At 35.6% G+C, this 19917-nt stretch overlaps 1 long non-coding RNA gene across 1 annotated transcript; it reads right to left on the bottom strand.

Moving 5' to 3' along the window:
- Positions 1-11980: 11980 nt before the first annotated feature.
- LOC111718572 lies at positions 11981-19013 on the bottom strand. Its single transcript, XR_002769096.2, has 3 exons — positions 18212-19013; positions 16524-16606; positions 11981-13158 (listed from the first exon to the last, which is right to left on the bottom strand). It is a non-coding gene; the product is annotated as an uncharacterized LOC111718572 (long non-coding RNA).
- Positions 19014-19917: the final 904 nt, after the last annotated feature.

The raw sequence follows: 19917 nt of genomic DNA, 5'->3' as shown, positions 1-19917 counted from the left end.
ACTCTTCAAATACTTAAACGCAGTTATCATGTATCCATATATACACACACCTCACCTGGGATCTTCTCTTCTTCAGGCTAAGGATTCTCATTTCTTTGAACTAATCTTTATGTGACATAAGGCCTTTTGCCATCCTAGCTGTTTTCTTCAAGACACGCTCCAATTTAGCAATGTCCTGCTTAAACTGTGGCACACAGAATTGGACCCAGCATTTTCTGGACCTTGACTTAATTTGTAGATATCATGAACATTTGGCCAATCATGGAATGCACTTAACAAGGACTCGTGTAAATATCTTTGCTAGAATTTAGGAAATTTGAATTAAGAAAGCTTGAAGAAAACTACCAATGAGGATGTCAAACCTGTTACAATAGAAAGTTGAAAGTACAGCACCGGAGGAATAGCAGCAGACCAGTAATTCATGGGACACAATAATAATCCTCAAGAAGAAAGGCAGGAATAACATCCACAGTTTCTTTTTTTTTTTAATAGCCTTTTATTTACAGGATATATGCATGGGTAACTTTATAGCATTAACAATTGCCAAACCTCTTGTTCCAATTTTTCACCTCTTACTCCCCCACCCCCTCCCCTAGATGGCAGGATGACCAGTAGATGTTAAATATATTAAAATATAAATTAGATACACAATAAGTATACATGACCAAAACGTTATTTTGCTGTACAAAAAGAATCAGACACTGAAATATTGTACAATTAGCTTGTGAAGGAAATCAAAAATGCAGGTGTGCATAAATATAGAGATTGGGAATTCAATGTAATGGTTTTTAGTCATCTCCCAGAGTTCTTTTTCTGGGCATAGCTGGTTCAGTTCATTACTGCTCCATTGGAAATGATTTGGTTGATCTCGTTGCTGAGGATGGCCTGGTCCATCAGAACTGGTCATCATATAGTATTGTTGTTGAAGTATATAATGATCTCCTGGTCCTGCTCATTTCACTCAGCATCAGTTCGTGTAAGTCTCTCCAGGCCTTTCTGAAATCATCCTGCTGGTCATTTCTTACAGAACAGTAATATTCCATAATATTCATATACCACAATTTATTCAGCCATTCTCCAACTGATGGACATCCATTCAGTTTCCAGTTTTTAGCCACTACAAAAAGGGCTGCCACAAACATTCGTGCACATACAGGTCCCTTTCCCTTCTTTATAATCTCTTTGGGATATAATCCCAGTAGTAACACTGCTGGATCAAAGGGTATGCACAGTTTGATATCTTTTTGAGCATAGTTCCAAACTACTCTCCAAAATGGTCATCCACAGTTTCAGATAACAAAACACATGTGCTTAATCTGGGTGATAAATAGAGTGAATTTAAGATCCTATGTAAGAAGGCAAATTTAACATCACAGGTAGTTCTGGTAACATGGAACTCACAACTGGAATATTATTATGAAGAGTAATTTTTTGTTCAAAAGCAATAAAACAAGCAAAAAGAGATAGTTGAGATGCATTCATCTTAAGATATACTTGCTAGAAAATATTCTGCAACTAGAGGAGGGAAACATAAGAACCATTCAGGTAAGCAGAATAGAGATTATATGGTTCTATAAGACTGACTACCCTGACCAGGTATATTACATGCTACCCCTCCTCATGGTTTTTCAATATTCTTAGAGGATTTGGAGTATCTAGGCTCTGTAATTAACTTCAGTCCTTCAGTGAAAGTGATTCCTCAGTTGTAGAGGTGATGCATATATAGCAACACCCCCATTACAGTTATAGGAATATATTAAAGATACATATATTGGATTACTTCCTATCTAGGGGAGAGATAGGAGGAAGGAAGGGAAAAAATTTGGAATACAAGGTTTTGTAAGAGTGAATGTTAAAAACCATCTTTGCATACATTTTGAAAATTAAAATTATTATTTAAAAGAAAAAAAGAATATATTAAAGATGAGCTAGACAGAATGAGGAAATAAACTAAGACATAGCAAAGCAAAACACAAACCTGGAATAGAGGCATGGCAAAGTAATGATGGGAGAATTCAAGTATGTGAACATCTGTTGCCAAAAGAAGATAAATTACAGACTACTTAAAGATAATTTCATATTTCAAAAGGTGTTTGGGGCCCTATTGTACTGTGACTATCATGATTCATTCTATGATCCAGCTGTTCCAAAGTTGTCCATCATGGTTTAAAAACTAAGGCTTTCTCAAAAGATTCCAAAGTATTTGTGAGTCATTATTTAAACTATATATAAGGGGCAGTTGGATGGTGCAGTGGATACCTGAAATCAGGAGGACTTGAATTCAAATGTGGCCTCAAACAATTAAACTCAACACTTACTAGCTGTGTGACCCTGGACAAGTCACTTAATCCCAACTGCCTCACAAAAATAAATTATAATGCCTTGTTTCTGAGCTGTCGTGGACAATATGTGATGATTTCTTTATATAATGCAATAAACTCCTCTGTTTATGTCTATTTTATGACTTTTTTGCTTTTAAAAAACTGTCTGAAGTCAACATATTTTTAAACAAGTCTAAACTTGAAGTCTCCATAATCTTTTCTCATGTCTATACAGGTAGAGTTTAGCTTTTTAGAATTTAGTATTTGCAAATGCTACCCTACTTCCCTCTGACAGATATAAGTGAATTAATATTGCTTACTACAGAATACATTTATACATATATACATTTATACTTAGCTATATTAATAAGCAAGAGCTTTGTTACCCTGCTATGATCTTTCTATGATGCAAACTTATTCCCCTTTCCCTATGGAAGCTGAGCTAGAATGTCATATATAGAATACCAAGACAAAAAAATACTATAAGAACCACTATCAGTAGCCTTTGATTACTCTCTTGAAAGAATAACACAAGGAAATTCTTCTGGAATTTTCCAGACAATTTAAGAGAGAAAGCCTCTTCAAAAGTGTTATCCTATATTTTGCATAGCTTTCTCATAGTCAACTTTAAGTAAATCAGGGTACATTCCATTTTTATCATTCCATCTCCTTCAGATAATTACTACACTCAAAGATCCCAAAGCTCAAATCCCACTGCCTCTCAAAGGAGTCCGTTTGACAGCTCTAATTATAAGGAAATATTTCCTAATATCAAGCCTTCTTTCCAATGTTCATTCCTTGCTCCTGGTTTTGCCTTCTGGGACTAAATAAAACAAGTCTCTCTCTGCCACAAGAGAGCTGCAATATAACAATAATACTACCCTCCCCCTACTTCCGCCTCATCCTAAATATTCTTTTCACATTAAACATCCCTAGTTCCTATAAGCAATCATTATATGACATGAATCCATGCTCTCTGGGACACAGTTTTCTCATCTGTAAAATGAAAGGATTGAATCTGATGGACTTTATAGGCCAATTCTAAATCTATGATCTTATGATGCAAAGATCCCAGGATGCTTTTACTTTCCTTGTTGTTCTTCTCTGGCAGCTCTCTAGTTTTGCATTCAGGATTGAACCTAATCCTCCAAAAGAATTCTGCCCAGGGCAGGATGCAGTGGAAACTACCAACTCCCCAAGGAATTCTAAGAGTCAAGCATCTCTTAATATAGACCAAGATCCCATTAGGGTTTGGGTTTTTGTTTTTTGTTTGTTTTTTTTTTTTTTTTTTTTTTTTGGCAACTGCTTCACATTACTAGTTCCTACTGAGCTCACAGCTCAGTGACAAAATTCCAAAATCTTTTTTCAGACAGACTGCTGATCAACCATACTTCTTCTAATCTATGATTATGAGATTGACTTTTTTAATTGAAGTATAATATTTAAAATTTACCCTTATTGAATTCTATCTTATTTGATTCAACCCAATGTTCTAGGGTATCAATATTTTTTTTGGTTCTGTCTGTATCATTTACAGCTAATACAGCTAGCTCTCACAGCTTTATATCTTCTAAAAAATTGATGAGAGTAATATCATCTATGATTTTACCTAAATTATTGATTTAAAAAATGTTTAACAGCAATATCAAACACAGACACCTGAGGAACTCTACTGGAGACCCCTAGCCATATTGATTTTGAAGTATTAACAACCATTCTTTGAAGAAGACCATCCATCCAATCCTGAGGTCATCTAATTATATTGTCATATAGTTTATATCTCTCCACCTACTCCTCAAATATTGCATGAGATGACTTTTCAAAAAGGTGATGACTGACTTGTGATTTCCAATATCAATACATTGGTGATTTTCAATACCAATACCAATGTACCATCTCTGCAATTAAGAGTCTTAGAAAGTTCTCTATAAGAGCAGTGCCAAACTCAAATAGAATTCACTAAACCATACATGAAGATCCTTACAGGAATCATATTGACTTAGCAAAACTCAAATTAACCTTATTGCTATTTTATTGTGTTTTTATTTATTTTGTTAAATATTTCCCAATTACATTTTAACCTGGTTCCTTCTAGCTTGGTTAATATGTTTGACACCTCTGGTCTATAACACCAAGAAGTTAAATAACTTATCCAAGATTACATAGTAAGAATGTATCAGACATAACTCTTGAACTAACTGTCTTTCTGGATCCCAGGCTAGCTCTGTATCCATCACACCATGTTGCATCTCTTTTGCCTTACAAAAATCTAGATAAATTATTTCTACAGTTTCCTCTTATTTATTAATTTTATAACATTGTCAAAGAAAATAAATTATATTATTCTAACATGACCTATTCATAAGCAGGGTAAGTAAGTTACACAGGAATAGAGTGTCAGGTCTGGAGTCAGCAACACCTGAGTTCAAATATAGCCTCAGACATTTATAAATTAACCCTGTTTGCCTCAGTTTCCCATCTATCAAATGAGCTGGGGAAGGAAATGGGAAACCAGTGTCTTCGCCAAAAAACTCTATAAACAAAGTCACAAAGAGTCAAATATAACTGATATAACTAAATAATAACAACATTATCTCTAAGGAAGCCAAACTGCAGCCTTGCAATCAGTTTCCATTTCTATATGTTTACCAACTATCTCTTTAATGATTTCTTTTAGGATTTTCCCAGGAATCAATGTCAAGTTTACTGACCTACAGTTTATGGGCTCTGTTGTCTTCCTTTTGTTGAAAATTAATGCTTTTCTTTGCTCTTCGCTAATCTTTTCTTATCTCTCTTAGTTTTTCCATGATCTTCAAATCATTTTCAAGGTTTATAAATCACCTCTGTCAATTCTTTCAGAGGATAAAGGTTACCTGGGTCAAAAGGGCTGTATTCATCAAAAGCAACTAGGTACTCTCATTATCTCATCATTTATTTTGAGTTTCAACTCCCCATAGGTCATTTTTGTACTATCATTTTCAGCAAAAAGTCATTGCCCTGAAGTGAACTTTATCCTGGAATTATTCTCTTAACCGAAAAAGAGAAAAGTTGTATAGTTCTATTTTTAATCTGTTCTCAATGGTCACCATCTTTACCATCTCCAGCAAACATTCTATCCCTTCTCTGATCTCCTTTATCTTTTAATATAGCTTAAAAAAGCAAAAACTTTTTTTGCTGTCCTTACCTTTCCTCACCAGTCTTAGCTCATTCTGAATTTAGCAGTTCTGGTTTTATTTTTATAGACCACATCATGTCTTATAGTTATCTTCTATTACCTGGGTTTTGCATTTTCTTCTAGAATCTAACATAATTTGTGGAGTTCCCTTTGCTTCCACATAGATCTCTCCAGTCAAATCCCATTTTTCCTCCTCATTGGAATTGTTTCCCTTTGTATTTTTCAAATTTTATTCTTGCACATTTCTTTTATCTCTTGGGATATCCCCTGCAGAATTGTAGATGAGACCCCATCTTTCTTCTGAACACTTTGAAATTTGCTTTCCCAAAGTGTAGGGTATCTCTCTTTTTTTCTATCACAATCTAAGAGGGAATAATCACTTATCCTTAGAGTTTCTTACATTTCTACCCCAGCAACCTGTTCCTCCCTATTAGTAAGAATCAGATCCAGAATTGAATTTCCTTTTGTTAGTTCCTCCATTCTTTGGAGTATGAAATTATCATTAAGGCAAGTCAAGAAGTTATTATCTGCTCTGCTTTTGGCAGAGAGAGAGAGCTAGTACCAGCAGATGTCTAGATAATTGAAGCCTCCTGTCAACTAGTACAAATATCATATTTCCATGCCAGGTTTGTGACTTGCTTTCCAAATTCCTCATCTATGTCCTCTTACTGACCAGAAGTGATTTTAAAACTCATTAAAAGACATATATGTGAAAATGAATGTAAGAACAGGAAACTAAGGACATGTACAAAATTGTAGCATGATTGTCTGAGAAATATGAAGTATGACAAGACCCAAGATGAACCAAGATTGGTAATGAATGCTAAAAATAATAATAATAATTAAAATGGGTTATTTAGTGATTTGAGGAACAAGAGGAAGATCAAAGATTCTGGCTTTGGCTTGGGATGGGTATGAACCAATTATGAATCTAGTATGAACCAATAATAAAAACAACAATAATAAAATCAAAGTACTGAGTTATTATTTTGTTTCTGTTTTCTTTTTTCTGTCAGGAAAATTATTTTGGGATTAGGAAAGAAAAATGATTAACTGAGAATGATAATTGAAGATGTCAAGGAATCAGTAAAAAAAAAAAAAGCCACTAAATGTCATTAATAAGTTCAAGCTATTGGACGCTCATAAACTCTAGATTTCAGTTTCTTAAACTGTGGTTCATGACACCCTATGGAGTCTCCTAACTGAATGTGGGAATCACAAAATTACAATGTATTATCAGTAAATGTTTGATTTGTATACCTATTTTATATACCTGTATACCCAGAGTCACATAAAAATTTCTCAGACAAAAAGAGGTTATGAGTGGAAAAAATGTTAAAAGCCCTACTCTAGATGAGGGTGCTGAAAGAACTGGAAGCTGTGATTGGTCAGTCTCTATGATCTTTGAAAGACTAAGGAGAATAGGAGAGGTGATGTTAGAATGCCACAGGGTAGGTGTTCTGATTTTCAAAAAAGAGCAACGAAGGGAGAAAGCACATTGGAAATCAGCCAGTTTGATTTCTTCTTTGCCTGACAAATCTAGAACATGTGTGGCTTTTGTGCATTTCAAAAAGGTCAATAATCACTAAAAACCAACACAACTTCATCAAGAACAGGTCTTATCAGATTATTTTTTTTGATAGTATATAAGATGGTAGGTCAGCAAAATGCTATAACTATAACATATATAGTAAGCAAAGCTTCTCATAATCTCCCAAGCTACCTTCATGTACAAGGTGGAAGAGCATACTAGACAATATTAGGGCTGGAAAGATTTAGAACTCATTGTACAACAGACTCCAAAGGCATGTAATAGGTGCCAAAAATATTTAATTGAATAAATGGATCAATATCAACTTGGAGAAGTCTCCAGTACAAGGCATCTGTCTTATCTCTGTGGGGCTTTACACTTTTATCACCTGGAGGAAACTGGTGCTGCAGTGATAGAATTCTGAATCTAGAATCAAAAAAAGCCGAGTTCAAATATGGCCTTAGATACTTAAGTAGTTGTGAGATCCTGAACTAGTTATTTAACTTCTATTTGCCTCAGTTCTCAGTTACCAACTGTAAAATGAGGATAATAACAGCATCTACCTCACAGAGTTGTTGTGAAAACTGAATGAAATATGTTTTTATAAAAAAAATTTAGTGTCTGCACAATATCTGGCACATAGTAGTAGTGGTTGTTGTTATTGTTATTATTTGTCCTTTGTTCTCAAAGAGGACCATAGCATCAAGGAGGTGATGTCATGGCATGCAAGTGAGTTGGATTTATATGAGGGAGGGCTGTGCAAGGTCACCTGCCTCACTTTCCCCTCCAGAGCCATCTGGGTCCAATGGCCAGACATAGATCCGGACGACTGGCAATAGCCGTGTATGTAATGGTAGACCTAGGCCTTTTCAAGCTAAGGTCTTTAATAAGTCTGTTTTTCTGAAGCTATATCCATTCAGTGATTAAGGTTAGGAAGTAACTGAGACAAAGAATGGCATGTGTTTATCTTATGTACCTAGAAAGGGAATTGGCAACCCATCATTCATGTTCTCCTGTGGCTCAGGAAGGGGATTAGAGGCCAAGGAAAAGGAGAACTAATAAATGACTCATGATGAAAAAGTCTGGAAATTTTATAAGATCATTGAGTGTTAACTGTGATATATCAGCCACAAAAGCTAATGCTAGCCTAAATTCCATTAAAAGAGGTATAATATCCATCACAAGAGAACTAATGGTTCTACCATCTTCTATCTTGGTCTTACTATGGATAGCTAGAGTCCTAAGTCCAACTCTGGGTACCACATTTTGAGGTTGTCTGGAGGAAGGAAGCCATAACAGTTAGGAAACCAGAGATCACAGATTGAAGAAACTGAGCATGTTTAACCTGGAGAAGAAAAAGCAAAGAGGAAGATGACAGCAATATTGAAAAACTTTAAGTAGTGCTATAATATGAAAGAAGTGTAAAAAAAATTCTGCTTAGTCCCAGGGAACAGAATGAAATCAAAAAGTTTAAATTTGAAGGTGAAAATAAAGGAGTCAAAATTTGGAGATCAAAATCCGGGAGTCAAAATTCATGAGTCAAAAATCAAAGCAGAAGGGCAGCTAAATAGCACAATGGATAGAGCATACTCTAAAGTCAGGAGGACCTGAGTTCAAACGCAGCCTCAGACAATTAACACTAACTGAGTGACCCTAGGAAAGTCATTTAACCCCAATTGCTTCACCTCCCCCCAAAATTTACAATATGACGCAATTTGAGGATCAAAATATGAGAATAAAATCCAATGCCTATGAAGGAAAACTGCACACAGTAACATGCTTTGTTTTTCTGTGGGGTTGAAGCAGAATTATGTTCTAATTCTATGATCAGGGTTCAGGTAAATACAATGGAAAATATGGAAGAATCAAGGTTTTCCCATAGGTAGAGAGTGACTTAAAAGTTATTTCTGCCTGAATAAATCCACACTGACCATATTTCTTATTCTAATGATGTGAATACAGCCACCCTGTTGTAGAAATAATGAGGGAAAAAGAGTGAGGAGAAAGGTGATGAGTTGTCTGAGAACCATAGAGAATTTATGACTTTCTCAGAATTTCCTCTAGGATTGGGTTGAGCATAAAAGGTGAGTTCAGAACTTCCTAGTACGTGGTATAAGATGGATAAGATCAGATTGGGGCAGCAATACCATCTAGTGGTTAATAAAGGAAAATAATCACACAGTATAGACTTAAAACTAAAAGTAAATGTTTATGTCCTTGTCCAACCTTTTTTCAGGTATATTTATAAAATTTTAGAATGGTTGCCATTTTTTTCTAATGTAGTCTTCTTACTCATTACTTTTTATCACTTCATGTCTTTCAATATTTCTTTGTCTCACCATTCACATCCAGAGAGAGAGAGATGAAGACTAAATGAATTAAAGCATAGTATTTTCAACTTTTGTTGCTGTTTTTGCTTATTTGTTTTCTTGGGGATTTTTTCACTTTCTTGTGTTTTTTCCTTTTGATCTGATTTTTTGGTGCAGCATGACAAATATGGAAATATGTTTAGAAGAACTGCACATGTTTAACCTATATCAGATTGCTTGCTGTCTTGGGAAGGGGAAGAGGAAGGAAAGGAAGAAAAATTTAAATCACAAATTTTTGCAAAAGTGAATGTTGAAAACTATCTTTGTATGTATTTGGAAAAATAAAATACTATTAAAAAATTTCCTTGTCTCTTTCATGCATCAAGTTAATATTTTTAAGGACTGATAATTCTCTTGAGTATGGTAACTCTCTCCATCAATATACAAAAGTCTTAGAGAAACTTTTTCAAGTAACTAACTAGCCCTATCCCATGATTATATAGGTACACAGTAAGTACAGAATCAGAATTAGAACACAAGTCTATCTGACATCAAGTTTAGCATCTCTTGTCATTTTTATAATTATCATTATTTACAATATTATATCATTTCCATTAATATAAGCCAATTAATTCAGTCATTCCACAATTGTTGAAAATGCCATTGTATCCAGATTTTTTTTTTGCTATTATCAAGAAAACAGTCATAGAAATTTTTGGTACAAGTTGATCCTTTCCTGTAGTACCAAAGGAACATGGATTTCCAAGAAAAACTACCTTCGGTTTGAGGCATTCTATTGGTCAGCACCCATTCAAATCATAACTCATGAGCTCCCACCAATTTGTTTATTCTTACCAGTCAACTAGGGACATATTAATTCAAATCAAGAGATATTTTATCAACCCGCACAACAAATAAAGTGTCAAGAAAAGGATATTCCACGCACATAAGGAGTTCACTTTTCTACAGGCTACAATGCCACCAATAGGAAAGGATATAATTGGCCAACCAGAGAGTGATTAATTATAAATAGAAGACAAACATCTAGGAAACACATGTCCCCAAGGCTTATACATGAAAGACATAAAAGAAAAATTTATGTGGCCAGGGCACAAACATGGAGGGTCCATACAAAGAGAACGCACATAGCCAGGGTGGGCGTGTGTCTGGGGCAACTCATACATACTAAAGTGCAGAGCTGCTAATGGTGCCTCTGGTGGTGACCTTGTGCTGCTCTCTGCTGGACATTTCACTTGGATGTCACATCTCACTCTTTCTTGGGTATCACATCGTCCCTTCTAGATGTACTCCCCTGGTTCTCACTTGACCTCTCTCAGTTGACGGGTTCTCTGCTACCATCCACTGAGACGTAGCTAGAAATCTGCTTCTTGATGTGAGCAGGCTGACCACTCTTTTTGGTGTGTGAGTAGTATGTGAATTACAGATGCTAGCAAAGGACAAGCAGAATGAGCACAGGCTCAGATTAGATTTGTTCTTTCACCATTTTTGCTGACACCGAATTGAAACCCACAGTTCCAGGGCATAATAGATAATAGAATTTTCCTAATTTCAGTTGTATTGTTGCGTGGATTCAGACCAGACTGAATCACTGGAGTCAAAAAAGTGATGATTAATAATTCAATGTCAACCTACGTGGTAGAGTTTTCCAAGGAGTTGTCTATTCTGTTAAATGTCTTTTCCAATAACTTAGATAATGGAAGACATGGCATGCTTTTCAAATTAGTAGATTAAAGAAAGCTGAGTATTACAGATGACATATTAGAAAACATAATTCAAAAATACCTTGACTGTCTAAAACCGTGCCTTAAACCAAAAGCAATCTGATTCTTATCGGCCATCAAGAGATGCTGGATGAAGCCCTATTTGGTCAGTGTTTGGGTCCTGGTTGACTCGAATTGAATGTAAATAGCAATCATTTCTGCTTTGGCCAGAAACTGAGGGTCTTCCCTTTCCAAGTGTATTTATTTAGTCAAAACTGAGACCTATTGAAGATCTTAGCTTAAAAAGGCCAAGATCTCCCATTTCATCCAGGTTCACCTCCAGTTGTCTTGATCAACAAATTGCCACTGGGCCTAGATGACTCTGGAGGGGAAAGTGAGGCAGGTGACCTTACACAGTCCTTCCTCACTTAAATCAAAATCACCTGTAGGTCATGGTGTCACCTTCCTGATCTCAAGGTCCTCTTCAAGAACAAAGGACAAACAACAAAATTAAAAGAATAGACAAAATATAAAATATATTGTAATAAATATAAAATCTTCACATCAATTAAAAACTGCACAAATTGGGGCAGCTAGGTGACACAGTGGATAGAGCACCAGCCCTGAAATCAGGAGGACCTGAGTTCAAATCCAGTCTCAGACACTTAACACTTCCTAGCGTGTGACCCTGGGCAAGTCACTTAACCTCATTTGTCTCAGGGGAAAAAATGCACAAATATGAGATGGGGAAATTGTGGTTTGCTAGTAATTAATATGAAAGAAACATGAGGGCTGTACTGCACTGGGTGTGCTCAGTGTGAACCAACTGTATGAAACAACAACCAAAAATATAATAATAACGATATACTCTTCAAATGTGTTCATAAACATTTATTCTATCACAGTGGAATGGAATGCTATGAACTATAGAGGTAGAACTTTGTGCTATGTGTGTCTGATTATATTGGTACTTCATTAGATAATTTAGGAGATTCCCCTTTATCAGTGACTAGTGTCAACCAGATGGAACCCACCTTTAACCTATGGGTATCCAGAGCCAAACAGAACAGGCTAGAGACAGGAGAGTCAGAAATCAAATAGAAATTTAATTTCAAAGTGAAGGAAACAGTTTGTAAGCAAGGACACATATGCCAGGAGCTTCCTTTAGTGGGGAACCTGCTTAAGTGTGGCCAAATCTCAATATTTATGCAAATGGATGCACAGTGAGCTATAGCCCTGACAATGTGAAATAACAGCCACAATGGAACAAGATTGATTCATAAGCAGGGCTTCATGACCAGAACACAGATACAGCAGGCACTTGTTCAAGCTCAGAGAACACCTGGTGCTAGCCAAAGCAATACAATAATTATATGAACAATTTTGGAATTTTGCTGTGGCTGAGATCATCCAGAGGGTGACTGCAAAGAATTGTTCTTATACCAAGTTCAGGACACAGCCTGTTTGCTGTGTCCTTAGCTCTGGAAAACAGGATGTCTCCTGCTATCTTGACATTTTCCTCTTTTGGCCAAAGGGAGGGGATTTGAAAGAATCTCTATCCTTCTGGCTAATAAAGAAGAGGTAGGTGTAGGTCAAGATGCCCTGAGAGGCAAGTTGGGCCAGGACAAGATATTGCTCAGAGGTCTGGTTCCTTGAGGAGACCTATGGGGAAATTATGTCCCAGACATTGTTTGCTATTGTTTACTTGCAAGCAGAAAAGGGATGGGGCAAGAATGTAGAAGGAGAAAATGCCAACACATCCTTCAATCAGGGCCTTGGCCGTTGGGCACATAACAAAAGGGAAGAGAAATAGAAAGAAAAAAAAAAAGGCTAGAACAGTGTTCTTAGTCCTCATCCGGAATCTTGGGACAGCTGCTTCATCTGGATGTTGGCTGCTTCTAGATCCATACTAGATGAATTTTGAGGTCCATGGAGGGTTCTATCATCTACTCAGGAGCAGGAACTTTTTTTAGGTGATTTAGAAATCCACACCCATAAGTTTGGCAGCTATGGGAATTGTCAGAAAGTCCTGGTAGGGGTTCTTGCATCAATTTTTGAATCGGAATTTCTGGTCAGCATATTATAGGTCCTTAGCGGAGTCCTAAACAAGACATACAGATGTTTCCCAGTCACACAGGGATAAATTCAAACAATGAAATAAGAGCTTTTTCCCACAATTCCCATAATTGCATGATTACACTGTCAGATGTAGATCAAACTACTTAGAGATCTCACAATGTACTATTTCTGAGAAGGGAGATTTACATGTCACCAAGATAACCAAGAAAACAAACAAATCATGCAAAGTAATACAATAATTATTACCAATGTTAACTAACATCAAGTGTCCTTGTATTCTAATAACATTCTCAATATTCATTTAATAAGCATATTTGGAGTCCTAGACATCCACTGTGGTTATTTGGATAACTTTTTTGGATAAATGTTTATTCTCAGGACAGTTTTTAAAGGGTTGCAGAACATTCCTGAGTGACTTCATAATTCTGAATCTTCCCATTGGTATTTCCAAGGATCTCTGGAACTTGCTTCATTTTTCAGCTGACTTAACCATTTTATGAAATATTGATGGAGAATTTCTTGTAATACTAGAGTTCATTCAGTCCAGATGCTTCCAATATTACAACACTGTGCCATGTCTCATCCTCTGAGGGGGTTCTCTAGTTCTAAATCTAAAGGTTCCAAGATAATTCTGAAACTTCTGAGATTTTCAGTTTATATTCCATTTTGTGGTTCTTATCTAAACCCTGCACCTGATACAAGAATCTTTTAAAATTTATGAGGACCCAATTGTAAAGTGAATTTTTTGCCCCTTTAGATTAACAGACAAATGTCTTTAAAATGGGAAGATACTTTCACTTTCTTTACCTTTATCATCATAATTTATATGTAACTTCCTTAATACAATTTTGAAGACATTTCAAAAACATACTCAAAGATTGAATTTCCATGATTGATAAATTTTAGAAGCCATTCACATACTTCTGTAAATAGCTCTTAGAGAAAACAGTCTAATCCTGTTGCTTTTCTAAAATGTACTATTCCATTTATTTAGAAAATTTGTTTTGTCTGTGTTTTATTCTTGTCTAATCATTTCCCCTTTAGGAAAATTTCGTCCCTATATTATAATTTAACCACAAATATATGTTAAAATTGTAAGATGTTCATACTTGCATCCCATTATAATAACTTAGAGATGTTCCAGTTATTGATCTACTATTTAACAGATTTAGTTAGTATTGTACTTTCAAAGCTTCTTGATGATAGAAATGTGCTACAAAAAGAAAAAGAGGAACATAGTTATAACAATGTAATGTGTCATAAGAGAGGGAAAAACTCCCTTAATTCTGTTTGATTCTAGGTATGAGTCTAAGCATCTGATAGCTAATTAGATAGTCAGGCTCTAGATTAACCAAGTGGGAAAATTTGTTTTTCATCAACAAAATAACACAATGGGAAAGTAGAACCAGAAGGATCTTATTTAGGCCATGTCACAGTCATTCCCAAAACTTTTCCCATGCATAGACATCCACCTACAGTAGTTACCAGACTACAGCACATGACATTTTCTACAATTAGTTTCATGACAATTCAAACAACTACCTTTGAATGAAATGCTCAAAACGATAGTAAATTACAATCCCAGGAATTTTTATCTTAAATAGTAAAATTTAACTAACCATACCTTAGGACTTGAATATCTTTCCAGCTGTTCCCCTAAAAGTTAATATTTCATTAATCCTTTATTTACAAATTAAAACTAACCATATTCTAGGGCTTCAGACATACAGCAAATATCTGATAGTTGATGCATTATTAATATCTTGAAGTTATATCTTTAAACTGTACATTTTCATAATAGTCAAAATTTTCCAAATGAAAATTTGCCATTATATAATTTTTTTTCTGTTTTATAACAAAATATACCTCATTTAACAGTTTTCAAATATCTATTTTTATCACATTCTTTTAAAAGCCCAATTCAAGTGTAACAGCATCCAGATTTTTTTTTATTAATAACTTTTTATTGACAGAACCCATGCCAGGGTAATTTTTTACAACATTATCCCTTGCACTCACTTCTGTTCCGATTTTTCCCCTCTCTCCTTCCACCCTCTCCCCCAGATGGCAAGCAGTCCTATACATGTTAAATCAGTCACGGTATATCCTAGATACAATATATGTGTGCAGAACCGAACCGTTCTCTTGTTGCACAGGGAGAACTGGTTTCAGAAGGTAGAAATAACCCAGGAAGAAAAACAAAAACAGCATCCAGATTAAAAAGTTATTTTGTCTAACAGCATTTCTGTTACAATGGTTTTTCAAATTTCACCATATAAGAAAGTTTAATATATAGCAACATAAACAATATCACGTTTAAAACATGAAATAAAACTTCAGATGATGTCAATCCAAATTATTCCATATATCCATATAAATTATCCCAAATTATCCTATATAATAATTATTCCATATCCCATATAAAAATCATTTAACCTTATTACCTTTGATATTTTAAAACAACTTTAGAGTTATGGTATGGAACAATTTACATTCAATTAAAGAAATAATAACAATGTAGTGCTTAGCATATAATGCCAGTCATTGTGTTAAGTACTTTACAATCATTATATTATTTTGATCTTCACAATAACTCTGGGAGGTGGATATATTACTATTTTTTCCTTTATGTATCAGGAAATTGGGTCAAATAGATAAGCTAACACCTAAAATTACACAGCTAAAAATCTCTGGAACCAAAATGTAATTCAAGTTTCCCTGAATTTTTCTAATAAGTTTTTATTTGGAATCCTGAGGTGGCTATACAATACAAATCTTTTATCTATTTTTCTTCATTCTGGGATTACTTTCAAACTAACTGCCTTCCTTCATTGCTCTAGAGCAATGAAGCTATTATCTTGCCATTTACTTTTAACCTTTGTAGAATTTAACACTTATTTTTCCTTAAAATAATTCTATAGACTGGTAACACCCCCAAAAAAATTTCCTTCAGTATTTCAGAGAATAATAAATTCCTGGAATTACCCTAAACCCCAGGAGTGTTCTGCAGTCTTAAAATGATTAATCTTCAAGCTCCTTAATGTACCAAGATGTCAGTAGTTGCACAAACTTTGATTTTCTGATTTTATTTCTATAATTCCAACATAGTCAAAGCTGAAAGGCAGGAGAAAAAAAAAGTGTCTTGCAGATTCATATAACCAGAAAATGTAAAATGGGAATTAATCCTATACAAACATTTTATATTTTACAAAGACAGATTCAGACAAAATGACAAGATAAATACAAATAGATAATTTTAACAAAATACACGATTACAATTCTAATTTTACAAAAACACAAGTTTACTGAGGCATGTAGTTTAAGAAACAGAGTCACAAAGAAAATCCAACTAACAAAGGTAAGCTGTTTAAGAAAGAATATTCTTACCAGAGTGATCTGAGATAAAATGTGTCGCCAGAGGGCCCTGGAGCTTTCCTCATAAGGAATGGTGAGTTCAACCAAGGAAGAAGCTTAAAGGAACAGGGATAAGGGCAGAGGAATTATGAGATGAGGTGGGATTGGACTCTGGAAAAAATAAATCTCCCACAGTACCAGAGAATTCAATGACCGGATTCCATGTTCAATTAATATCAACCAGATGGAATCAGCCTCTAATCTGTGGATGACTGAAGCCAAACAGAGATGTCTGAGTGTCCCAGTGAGTAAATTGGCAACAAAGGGAAGGATTTTTCCAGAAAAGAAGGAGGTTTGCAGGTACAAAATAAAAGACAACCCTAGAAGAAGCTTCTCAAATAATAATAATGGCTAATGTTTATTTGGTATTAGAAGTCCTGTAAAATATTAACAAATATTATCTCACTTAATTCTCCCAACAATGTTGTGAGGTAAATGCCTCAGATACAATTTTATTCATTCTACAAATAATGGAACTGAGGTCCAGTGAAGTTATGTCAACTATCATTGGTCATACAACCTAAGTGTCAGAAGCAATATTTGAACCAAGCCTATCCAAATTCTATGTTGGTGTGCATCTAGGTGGCTCAATGGATTGAGCACTGGGCTTGGAACCGGGAATATTCATATCTTCATGAACTCAAAGAAACTAGCTGTGTGTCTCTGGGCAAGTCACTTACCCTATTTGTCTCAGTTTCCTCATCTGTAAAAACAAGCTGGTGAAAGAAATGGACAACCACTCTTGTATCTTTGCCAAGAGAACCTCAAATGGGGTTATAAAGAGGCAGCTGAAACGTCTAAACAATAATAACCATATGTTGTAGTTATGGCTCTAACACCAGCACCTCTTAAAACACAAAGGGGTACTCACAAGTCATTGAATATTGAACAAAGTGGGGATTTTACTTTGGCTGAACACATCATGACATTTAGTTTCTCTGGATATGGTGCTATTGTCTCAGTCTGAAAATTTGACTGGCCAGCAACTCATCAGATCAGGTGGGGTATAGAAACTCCTTTGGTCTCAAGTGCCCACCAAGTCTGAGAAGCCCTGCCAACAGGCGGTTGGGACTTTTAATGGCCTCAGATCAGGAAGCTGCATCAGGCAATCTGAGCCCATCAGGAAGCTGTATCAAGAAAATGCTGGTCCTTTCACACTGTCCTTGAGTTTGCTTTGTGCTATGACTCATCATGCATGAGACAGAATTAGGACTGACTGGATCAATGTCCGTGAGGGAGGTGAGAGTGATATGATCCAACCTTGGCAATAGATAGAGAAGGCTCACCCTATGAGACAAGAGGAAAAGGGGGGAGGTTGTGAAAACACTTAGAAGTGTTAAAAGTCAAGGAGAGGAAATAAAGTTGTCAGTTTGAGGCAGTGTGAAGGGTAAGGCTGGGGCAAGGAAGGGAGGAAGGGGAAAGTATTGATTGAGTATCAGGGAAAAGGAATTAAAAAGAATAAAAGTATAAAACTTTCCAGGCAACAATAAAGGGGTCCAGCTAAAATTAGGCATTTCTCCAATTTCTTGAGTAGGAGTGTATTAATTAAATGGTGGCTATTATTCCAGAATGAAGATTAACAAAGTAGGAATGGTAGGTCTGACTTATCATCACCAAGTGATCCTGAGTTGGTCGAGAAGTTGGTATGGATTTTCACTTACCACTTCTGCACAGAAAATTCTTCAGTCTTGTCCAGTTCTAATATCTCTACTGAATTCCAGTCTCATATCACAAGCTTGTTGACTGGACATCTCGTCTATACATCCCATTACAATCTTCAATTTATAATGTCCAAAACAACTCATTAACTTCCTCCTAAGTCCAGCCTTCCTTAAACTTCCCTGTTTGTATGCAGGGCAACCAGAATTCTTCCAACACCCACATTTATAACTATGAAGTCATCCTTGACTCTTACCTCTCCAATAACCAACTAGTTGCAATGCTTTTGTCTATACTACTTCCACAGTATTCTTGCATATGTCCCCTTTTCTTTACTCATATGATCACTCTACTAGTTCAGACATGCATCATTTCCTCACACTACTGCAATACCTCCTATTTGGTTCTCTATTGAAAATCCCATTTCTCTCCCAAATAGTCAAAAAAATTTTCCTAAGACTAGCCATGTTACTCTTCTGATCCATCTTTCAGTAGTCCCTGTTTCCTCTAGGATAAAATATAATCTCTTTAGCCTGACATTTAAAGCCTTCCACAGTCTAGAGCCAAACTATTTCATAGCATATTCATTAATTCTATTGCCCAGCCATACTGGTCTATGTTCCCCAAACTTGGTATTACATGAAATTCATATAGGCTTCCTCAAAAGCCTATGGTATCTTAGAATGCCTAGCTTTCATCATGGTTACAAAGTGGTACAATAAATTAAATGCTGGACTTGGCGGCTAGAAAACCTGAGTTCAGATCCTTCAACAAACATTGGTTGGGTGACCTGAGCAAATCACTTAACTTCTCTGACCCTCAGAGTCCTCATCTGTAAAATGGGGATGATAGCTTTTATCTCACAGGATTATTATGAAGGGAAGAGAAAGAACAAGCATTTATTGAGTGTTCACTATGTTCCAGGCTCCATGTTAAACATTTCATAAATATTATCTCATTTGATTCTCACAACAATCCTGAAAAGTAAATGATTTTATTTCCATTTTATGATGGTGGAAACTAAAGAGAGGTAAAATAACTTGCCCAGGATCATAAAACTGGGAAGTGTCTGAGGCCAGATTTCAATTCAGTTTTTCTGACTTTGATGCCAACACTCAATCCACTGGAACACCCAATATGTATTTGCTTTGCAAACTTTAAGCTGATATCATCCAAGTTCAATGCATATTCTGCTCTCTGGGAAATTTTTCTCATTCCCCTGACTTATTTCCTTCCTCCTCAAAATATGATGTGTATACTTACAGAATGTAAGCTCCTTGAGGGCAAGTTCTATATGTTATTTTATCTTTGTACTTCTAGTACTGAAATTCAGTCCCTTGAATTTAAATATATATATGTATATATATGTGTGTGTGAATATATATACATATATATATATATATATATATATGTTGGATTGGAGTTATTTGATTGGCTAGGGATGAGGGGAGACCCCTGAAGACTCTGTCCAGATAGCCCTGCCTAAAGTTTGGGAAACAGAAAGGGCAACTCCCAGGAAATCTGTCAATGTCTGAGGACTCAAGTGCTTGGAATATCTGAGACCTGAGAATCCAGGTTCACCCTAGGACAGTGAAAACACCACTGGGTTTAGCGCAAGTGACTGGATTCAAATTCCATTTCTGCCATTCATTGCCAGCATGAGCCACTACTATTCATTTGATCTCTGAATTTTTCTCCTAGGATTTTT

The sequence above is a fragment of the Sarcophilus harrisii genome, chromosome 2 (genome assembly GCF_902635505.1).
Source record: "Sarcophilus harrisii chromosome 2, mSarHar1.11, whole genome shotgun sequence".
Lineage (NCBI taxonomy): Eukaryota > Metazoa > Chordata > Mammalia > Dasyuromorphia > Dasyuridae > Sarcophilus > Sarcophilus harrisii.
Note: the sequence above shows the minus strand (reverse complement) of the source record. Positions and strands in the feature narration are given on the sequence as shown.